The sequence below is a fragment of the Bombus huntii genome, unplaced genomic scaffold (assembly GCF_024542735.1).
Source record: "Bombus huntii isolate Logan2020A unplaced genomic scaffold, iyBomHunt1.1 ctg00000058.1, whole genome shotgun sequence".
Classification (NCBI taxonomy): domain Eukaryota; kingdom Metazoa; phylum Arthropoda; class Insecta; order Hymenoptera; family Apidae; genus Bombus; species Bombus huntii.
Genome location: NW_026099319.1, coordinates 568709 through 579134, shown reverse-complemented (window position 1 = coordinate 579134; position 10426 = coordinate 568709). Strand labels below are relative to the sequence as shown.

The following is a 10426-nucleotide window of genomic DNA, read 5'->3' as shown; positions in this document are numbered from 1 at the left end:
GTTTCTTCTTTCTTTTCTTTCTCAGTAGAATTTTTACACAATTCTTTCTCTCTTTTATCATTAAATTACCTTTAATTCTTAACGATCTTTAATCTTTGTCTCTTCTTTCCTATATATATATTTTTGTTTACTTTTCTCCGTAGCGAATTTTGTCTTTCTGACGCGGGATTAGGTTCCTGGACTTAGGGAGTTGCTACACGCCAGCTCCACCATGGCGACGGCATTCACTAGGCAGCCTACATAGCCACCTTTCAGCTCACGCTTCGGGATACTTTTTTCGCTGAGATTCTCCGCGATAAGGCATGAAAGCAGAGACCACCGTCTGCGGAGGCATGATTATTCTATTGTTCCTTTTAACGAGTAATCGTTTTACTCGAGTCCTCTTACTAAACCGTAAGTACAAAAGACTATTATACTTAGATAGGTACTTGGTCTCAAGAACCAACTTATTTTGGTCTTTCGATTAAGTTCTTAATTAAATGCTCAATTAGATATTCATAAATATATCTTCATAATATTTCCCTCATCTATTTCTTTGATATTCTAGCAACCTCGTTAAGACGTCCGCCACTTCAACTTCTATCTACAAGTGGCAAAAACTGAAGCTGACCTTCTTCATGGAGAAACATGCCGGAAATGGCATCCGCACGTGTGAATAATTATACTCAGTGTCCAGGTAGTTTTTTCGATCATCCGATAGAAGTCGTTTCTGTTTTTCAGAGTTCGTTCACGCCTCCAGAATGTAAAAATATCCAAGGAAGTACCATTAGGAAGCAATGAAATTCAGAGCTTCTGTGGTTATTCCTTTTTCTGATTGTTTCTTTTCTTTGCCCAAAATGGATGATTTCTATATCAAATTGTTTATTCGTATTTTTTTTTAATATTCCTTGAGATTTTCAATCAACTCGATTTCGAATTTTTTACCACCCGATCTTCTGGTTGACGTCGTTAAGAAAGAGGAACGAGTGCACAGGAAGCATGGTCGGCGTGAGCATGATTAGATCCGGTCTGCCCGATGACCTTGCCAGTGATAATAGCGGTTCGTTAAGGTGGTTGCAGTCTTGGTTTGCTTCTGTTTCGATTTCCAGCGAACTCGTCAGCCGGCATGGCTTCCGAGATGCTCCCCCTGAAACAAGTCGAAGGGAAATAATTAATGGACTCTCTGTTCGATTGTACGTGGATGACAAGCTGACCGTAAAAAGAAATATACAAATACGATTAGAAAATATAATCCGAACCCCTTTCGGTTTGATCTGAAGGTTTCTTTTTCTAGATGGAACCAAAGATTCTTATCTGGTTTATGGTGAGCTAAGGAACTCTTTGAAAACAGCATTTATAACTTTCGAAAAAGAGACAGGTATTTCTTGCGCGAACAATTGAATAATTAATTCGTTCTCTAAATATCCTTATCTGTTGTTCCTAAAATACATAATGATTGGAAGCTTCTTACGGGAAGCGCAATCAGCCGCTGATATCATTGAAGTCGAAACGCCATTAAAACCATATTACGATTCGCATGCGACATGCTCCATTCATGAAAACACAAAAGCAATAAACAAGTACAAATCAACGAAATAAATCCTCCGAGAACGAGACGTTACAGGAATTATACCATTGCGAGGATACAAAAGACTTGCTCATGAGCTACTTCCTTCAAGTAGTCGAGCGGTGTATTTTCCGGTCGTTAACTTCCATATAATGGGATATTAAAGAGTACGGATACAACGCTGCTATTTTTCAACTGTTCATTATCAAATTACGCAGCGGGAATCGTTGCAACGACAAAACTGTAACGACTCGTACCTGCGTATCTTCCATTTAGCTGCGGTAAACGCTGACTTGTCTGCGTTTTTTTTTCACTTCCTCGTTACGGAAACCAGGAAAAGTGATTCACAATACAGTTTCTAACTGTACTTCTCGCGATTCTTTCTTAGAAACAAGCAATTGCTTCTTTTCAATTTCCTAAATCTATAATAAAACAGTCCATTCCTTGAATAGAAATTAACTTTAAAACTTTAGGCGCATACATTGTACGTATCGTATGTATGTATTTTGATTTGAAAAGAAACGCGGCAAACGCCTTTGAAAAGACGTTAGGTTTTCAACGCCTTAACTAACTTAATTCCAGCGAGTTGTAAATCTGCTGCATCTCCAACATCTGAATATCAATCTTTTACAATGACTTGTTCTCCAATTTATTAAAATTACATCTCTCCCGTTGCACCGACCTTCTTTAAAGGTTCCCGCGGCAGGTTGAACTCGCATCACGTATCTTCCCTCTTCCTTCCACCCCCTGTTCCCTTTCTCTTTCTATCGGACGGGAAGAGCGGGAACGCTTAAAACGCGCGAATCACGCGAGCGCCTCACGATTTGCGAAACATCACGTGAAAATCACCGATCCGATCTCCGTGCGCGCGGTGCACCGTGGGGGTAACGATTAAATCGACAGGATATACTTTATTGGCTATTCCGTTATTACAGGCTGTAGTTGGCGGGGAAATAGTCACTATGGATCGATGAACTCCATTGTAACAACGCACCTTCGAATTGCATCGGAAACGCTTCTGTATTGCGTCCACCGTATAACCTATCATCGTGTGTTTAGGGTAAATCAGTGGATCGGAAGTTACGTTTCTATGTTTCTCGCCTGTCAGTATAACACTGTGCAAGAGATACAGCAAGATCCTAAAATCATTCGAGTACAAGTAGCGTAAAATGGTCGTTTAAATTTCAATAAATTAACTATTCATACGTTAATTGTACGCGGTCAGGATTAAGGGGTACGGCGATGGAGAAGATTTTGTTAGCTAGATGTTGAGTAAATAATCGAAGATGATAATTTTATAAATGTTTCGTATTTATGATGATGGAAAAGATTTAATTTGAGTTACGTTACGTTTGAATAAGATAGACTTTTCCAAGAGTGGAGGATTTGTAGAGATAGTGGACGTAATAGTAGTATGATTTAATACTTGATGTGTCTTTTTTTTCTTTGACATATAGGTCACTGTGGGGAGTAATATTGATCTAGATATAACTACCTTTTCTGAGAAGTACGTATATGCTTATGGGAACTATGTTTGGTTAATCAATAGAGCCATTCTTTTGAGAAATTGAATCTAGAAGAATTCGACGATACTTTGCCTTGTTTCAATAGTACATCATTTTAAAGAAACGCCTGCGATTATAGTATATAATTGCACATAGGTATATGCAAAATTGCATTTTCAAATAATTAAATAAAAAATATAGGAATGTATCAATGGGAAGAATATTTGTTAAAGATCTTTCCTTTCTAATCAAATTCGTCCAACAACCCCATTCTCGTCAAACATAAAATGAACGGTGCCTTTCTCAAAGAAACAAGAAGAAAATTGCTGTCGTTCTAAAGTTCTTCTCCATTGCTAAATTACCGTTCGTGTTTCTAGTTACACTCCAATTATTCGATTGTAAGAAGCAAGCAATCCCTCCATCCAAGGGCTAGATATAGTTTCTCGAGTAGTTCTCTTCAATACCGTTATATCGATGAACTCTTTTTGAATAAAGTTCACATTTATAAAGCAAACACAATAAAATACGACAGGACAATTGTAATCGATAAATAACATTTTATTAGGATATTATAAGAAGCTAAGATATCGAGTTCTAATTGTGAATATCAAGCGCTCGTCGTTTGAGGAGATTACCAATATTTTCTTCCTTAACAATATCAATTACGAAGTTTCGATACCGTTTATGACATTAAGATCTCTTGATAAAGTTGTATCGTTAAAATCTTACTGTTCCTAGGGAAAATATATAGTTAATATATATATAGTTAAATATATGTCGGAGATGAAAGGACACCGGAATCTTGGGATAGCCCCGCAACATTGCAATCAAAAGTCTACTATAACTGTAACTAAACTATTGTAGTTATTCAATCCGATTGTAATTGTTCGAGATTAGTGACGGTGAGCTTTGGCTCGAGGTGACAGTCTGTCGCCCAACGTAGCCGCGGTCAAGGGATGAACGCTTTGCCTAACAAAGGTATGGAGTAATTCTATAGCTCTCCTTAAAAGAAATATTCGTGGCGACACGCGACAGTAAACATTCCAACGGTTTCTGTCCCGTGACTCGCCACACGCAGACCCTATTCTTCGAGTAAGATGATTGCCAGATGTCGATGCGTCTCCGCAGTACATATTCGGCTAGCCCGAGGGCCCGTTATAAATCTTAAGGTTTAGTTAACTAAAGTCCTTCAAACAGACAAACAGTCTTTGTCCCAACTACGGGAAGATAGTGGAGACATATTTTTCAACGAGCGGCGTCTCCCACTAGCAACTTTCCCTCGAGGGCGGCTAGCATCTTTTTCTAACCACCGATATGGAGATTGACCAATTAGCAGCAACGTCAATTTCCCTTACTTCCTAAACGAAGGCTTTCCTCGACGAATCCGATGATCTCGTGTCCTTAGACACACCCCATTATAGTTTTCCTCTGTGGCATCATCGGGACGGGACGGGCATTCTTTTACGCGCTCCCGTCGACCAAAGAGTAACGTCTTTACGCTCAGCAATTATTTTTACGAATCAGACTTAGATTCAGCGAGAACGCCCATCTGTCGTCCCGTTGGCCGCGGATTCATTATCGAACCGGAGACCACTGTCACTAGTGTCGCGGACGTCTCACCGCCGTGGTAGATTGTCAAACCTGTGTTATTCATACCTGTGTCAATAAATCGTATCTTCGTTACACCGCAACGATGGCTACCTTCAATGAAGACTCCTCAAACACCGACAACCCTATCCCCAATGTCATTCCGACATATATATCCACCGAAAATGCGCTCTTGTAGACAAACGCTCGATTCGCGTCATAGCTTTTAAAGCTTGTCGCATCTCAATCCGTTGGAAAAAGTTTTTCCTGTAGCATATTTTATTTTTACGAACCAACAAGGTCTTTGTTTATTTCCTTCTGCTTTTGCTCCAATTTCCCCATTGTTTTTTCAAGGATAGTATTTCAGAGCCACTAGTCAAGTTTATTGTAACAATAAACTTACGTTTCGGAAACATTTTGTGCTGTGAAACAGAATACACTAAAGTTTGAAGGTCACATCGATTTTCGAAAGTTTATAAATGGAGGTGTATGACAGTATCACCAGCTGTTGCTGTCCAAGTAACTCCAACATCGAAATACTACAACGATTCCAATCGAAAACGCTAAGAGCCTTAATAGACGCACCTTGGTATGTTACCAACGAAACCATCCATCGCGACCTCAAGATACCTACAGTCAAAGAGGAAATAGCAAAATATAGCGACAGATATAGCAAAAGAGTCAACAAACACCGAAACCCCCTAATCACTGGACTACTCGATACGACGGACCAGATTCGCAGGCTGAAGAGGCACTACCCGCTAGACCTAAACGTTAGATTCATTTAATTATCCAAATTAAGCTAATGCACTTACTTATAATACTTATAAATTATACCTATCTATAATAAGTATTAACTTATTGTAAATAAACAGCCATGTCACTGCGCCACGCCAGAAAAATTACTGAAAATTCTCAACGCGAGAATTGATTGTAATTCCATCAAATAAATAAATAAAAAAAAAAGCTGTTGCTGTCCCCAAGCGCCAAAATACGTTCTGACTACTATTTTATGTATCTCACAGAAGTATGTCTTCATTCATCATCTCCCATGCCATCCACCAACGTGTTCTTAACATGTTATCTCCTAGTAAAATATTGATATTGAGTCAGATATCCAACTGAATAATCTTTTCGGTGTCTACTATAAGACATTTAAAACCAAGGCTCGTACACACGTGTGCTTATACGTCAGATGTAATACTTAACACGAAACCTGCTTATATTAATATTAAATTTATGCATAGTAGGATGTTCGACCTTTGTAAAAATGAAATTATAATACATACAGTTTCACCGTGGAAAAGTGAATCTTTCTAGCATGTCCACGCAAATGCAGGGGAGGGGAGGACTGTGCATGCACCAAACAACTTTACGTTCGTAATTTTTCACACAAATGTACAACTGTAGGGAAATAATTATCTCTGATTTTTCGGATGTTAGGAATCGACAATATCGCATAACGGAATGCTGTGTTCTACGTATTCTATTTTTGTTACGAAAGTGGTACAAACGAAGTCCACGTAAGAATAGTACAACAAAATCGGTTGAGGTTAGGTTATCGTGCAGATATCGCGGCTTTTGCATTGGAAATCACGCAACTGCCAGTCTCGTCGTTCCTTGTAAACGAAAGAAAGGTATTGTAATCGGTCGGAATTAACATAAAACTCGTCGCATGCGACCATATGGCCTGAATGTTGAATAAACGAGAGTAGAGCGCGAGCTATGTGATTCTAACCGTTTAGGCGGAAACTAATGATTGTAACCAGAGCCGAGATATATGCCAATATTACTTTGCTCGACAAAGCGTATAAGATGAGGAGAGAATCGCGATAAGGTAGAACAAGAGACAGATATTCTCTACGTAAAGCAAGTCTGTCAACTAGATTGAAATCCTATAGCTATAACTACAGTGAATCCATATTCTGGCGAATTGTCTTTTCACAAATGAAGCTTCTGAAGAACGGAATTGATACAATAACTACTGTTCATTCATAACTACTGTTGTAAGAATCTATATATTTGTCTATCTATATCTATATATATCGATCTATATATATTTGTCAGAATGTCATTTTATCAAAAAACCCATCCTCTGTAATCATAGTTTAACGAAGCATAATTAATAGAAGAGGTAGAGCGTTAAGTGGAGATGATTTAATCACAGTTAAGTAGATAAATCTCTATATTAGTCTCTTTAATTAAAATGTCCTACGTTTTATTTGCGTCATTTTTTTTCTTCATCCAATTTAAAATGTTTAAATAACAATAGCCTATACAATATAATTTTATGTAAAAAAATTGATTATACCATGTTTATTACAGATATTTAACATTTTTGTGTACATACAAAATTTAAATTATACCTCGCTTGAGAACAAAAGTTCTATTTGTTTTCCTAACATGTACTAATAATTATTGATCAAACTAGAAAAAGCTGGAGGAGATTACTTAGGAAGATTACTTAACATCTTATATTCCTGGCAAGAGAAAATGAAAAATTCGTTTCTTCTCTTTGCTTCCCTGTTCCTTCTTTCCTCCTTTTTCCCTTTTTACATCGCGTTGTTTTACATCGCAATTTACATTTATTTGTAAAGTTTGAATCTTCTCGATATTGAAGATGTTGAAGCTGCAAGTATGTATTTCATTTTAATCCATTCGAGACCGAGATTTAATTGTAAGACGATACCTAGGTGTCGGTACGATCTGAATGTTTAGTTAGAATGATTCTGTGTTTTACTCTCTCCAGGGTATCCTTTTCATACTTTGATTTTAAATCGATGACAATCTTAAATAGTATGCCTCATATTTTTAAAATATAAAATTATATACTATGTTATTCTATAATGTATTATGTACAGTCATATATATATATATATATAATAATTCTATATTGAAAAAAATATGAAATTAACATGATATATACATTACTACATAAGTTATATATAAAATATGTATACTATACCCTTGCCTAATGACTGATATGAATTTCTTTCGGTCTCGAATGCGTTAAAAGAGAGCGCAAAGAAGGCGAAATTACTTATTGTAATTAGTAAAACGACCTGAGAGGCAGACAGATACAAGAAAGAAGGAATATTATATTAGCGGCATTATCATGTTTTTGCTCTCTTTAAGTCTTTCATCGAGACAGACAATCTACAGGTATTAATCGACCAATTTCTCCAAGCTGATAACTTCGAATTGATGTTTATATATAAGAAGTGTTATGTGTTAATCTGTCTAAATGTTTAAAAGGTGTTATAAATTAAATGTTGTTAAACGATACGTAATTGCCTTTTGATCGTAAATTTTACTATCAAGGGGTCTTTTATGTATGCGTAATCATTGTGAATTATAACAATTTATGTGATCGATATTAAAGGTGTTTAAAAGCATGTATTTTTTTCTATATTATTATTCTCCTATATTATTATCCTATATTATTATAATATCCAATTACATGTTGATACACAAGATATACAGATTATTATTTATAACGTTTTGGTTTTCTTAATTGAGTCATTCATTCAGTACAAATGATAAGAAATTAGTAATAATTCACAAAAAAAGGATATCGTAGTAGAAATATTATAAAAAAACATTTTCTGTTTTAGTGTAGAGTTACTCCTTCTTACAGACAGTGTCGTACAAATCTGTACGTCTCTGAGAAAATGTAGGTATCTGAGCCCTTACTTCCTCAACAACTTTTAGATCTGATAGAAAAAAGAAACATACGAAGTAATAAGTAATGCTTACTAATAAATTCAACAAATACAGAGGAAGATGGCTAAATCGATAAATTAACGAGACTAAAAATTAATTACATCATAGATCTCTCGCTTTTAATTTTAAGCTGTAAATTACCGATATCGGTGACTGCCATATTCTCTTGAGTTTCCAAATCGTAAAGAATCTTTCCCCAGGGATTGGTCAACTGTGTATGTCCCCATGCGACGTAACTTGCTTAAGGAACACGAGCCGGTGATATGCAGGCAACGTATAATTGATTATCATTCCGCTGGATATATCAGCATTTGGCAACCTAACCCAGAGAAGCAGGAAATATGAAGCCACCGAATACCAATTAACTTCGTAGTTGCACGGTTCACATTCCATCATTTCTGAATATGCGAGGACAGTCCTCTTATTGTGCTTTTAATTCTTTTATTTGTTTCATTTTCAGCAAATATACTGGTTTTTTTAAATTAAGCTTCTTTTTATACAGAGTTACAGATTATATTAATTTTATATAGAATATATTTAAGAAAGATATTTAATTTTTTGCTAGTTAAGTATTGATCGATTAAGTTACTGTACCTTTGTTCCGATAAATGCGTGCCATTTCCTCGAATCTAATATCATAGCAAATGCCAATACCTATTTTGCAGCCCTTCACATCGAACGTCGTTAGGGAGTTACCAGGACTGAGTGAATCACTCTCTCGAAAAGTAATCTTATTAGGAATGTCGATGTCGAATAGATGTACCTAATAACAGAAAAATGTGGTCGCTAATTCTATTGCTGCAACTTTTGTAATTTAATATCAAAGTTACCAACTCCTAAACTTTAATTATTTTTTATTTAATAACTGACAGCGTTTTTATCACTTTCTTTTATTAAAAAATCTTATCATTTAATAATGTTTAAAAAGGAGAAAAAATAAGTAGAATAATATTTTAAGTATGTGAAAAATTTATACAACAACAAACACATTACAACAAAAATGGGCGTTTCCCGTATCATAACGTATTTTATAAACCGTAAATTATAGAATTGGTTATAGTATACGTATGTACATATGTATATTCCTAAATTATTCCTAGATAGAGTCACTTTCTTCACCCCAATATTTTCAAATTCAGAGCCATAAAGGAATATATTACTTACCTTTCGGTGTTTTGCTATCAAAGTTCCATCGGGACCCCAAATAGTACAGGTATTGTACAATTTAGCGCCCTCTATTTCAGGCATCGTACCACCAACTACATAGATGTTGTTTTCTTTAGCTGCGTTCGATGAAGCAACGCTCGTTTCACCATCAGGAATACTCTCGGCGTATTTTGGAAAGTACTCTGCATTGCAATATTTCAATTAATGAAGAATAACTGTCTTTTGTTCCAACCATAAATTAAATTGAAATGTTTGTCAGTTTTTTATTTTTTAAATTATTAAAATAACTAAGTTTTATATTTCGACTTAATTAAATATGCAATTACTTAGCTAATAGTATATATAATAAATTGTTTCTACAGGTTCAAAATGAAAAATGAATATTTAGAAATATTTAATTACGACAATGCTATTTGTGTTAGCATCAGTGGCTTGTTACTCAACGACTTTGCTAGTACTTTTTGAAACATAAAGTTAGTTTTCAATTAACACTTATACTAGAGGCGGAATTATAAATGCAAAATAATTGATAATACTAATTTATAAGTACCTAATTATTAGTATCTTAAAAAATATATTTATACAAAAATCACGATAATCATGAAAATGGGGAAATCCTATATTCTCGAATCAATTCACAATTTATTTTGTATATTAATTAGATTCCGCGCTCATCAGTACGTACTCACTGGCGACATCGAGAAAATGTATCGGCAATTCCTCGTACGACCAGAGGATCGGAAATATCAAAGGATATTATGGCGCAGCGCGAGTGGAGAAACAGAAACATATGAGCTTAACACCGTAATACTCTTATCATAGAAATAGAAGCAGTCCTCAATTCCCGCCCGCCAACTTCTATCTCCACCGATCCAAATGATCTCCTAGCCCTCACTCC

General features: G+C 35.6%; 2 long non-coding RNA genes across 2 annotated transcripts; one reads left to right on the top strand and one right to left on the bottom strand.

Moving 5' to 3' along the window:
* The first annotated feature begins 6 nt into the window (after positions 1–6).
* Positions 7–2182, top strand: LOC126875827 (uncharacterized). The gene is made up of 2 exons (XR_007693699.1): positions 7–1172; positions 1274–2182. It is a non-coding gene; the product is annotated as an uncharacterized LOC126875827 (long non-coding RNA).
* Positions 2183–8014: 5832 nt separating this feature from the next.
* Positions 8015–8650, bottom strand: LOC126875831 (uncharacterized). Its single transcript, XR_007693703.1, has 2 exons — positions 8503–8650; positions 8015–8351 (listed from the first exon to the last, which is right to left on the bottom strand). It is a non-coding gene; the product is annotated as an uncharacterized LOC126875831 (long non-coding RNA).
* Between the last annotated feature and the right edge of the window lie 1776 nt (positions 8651–10426).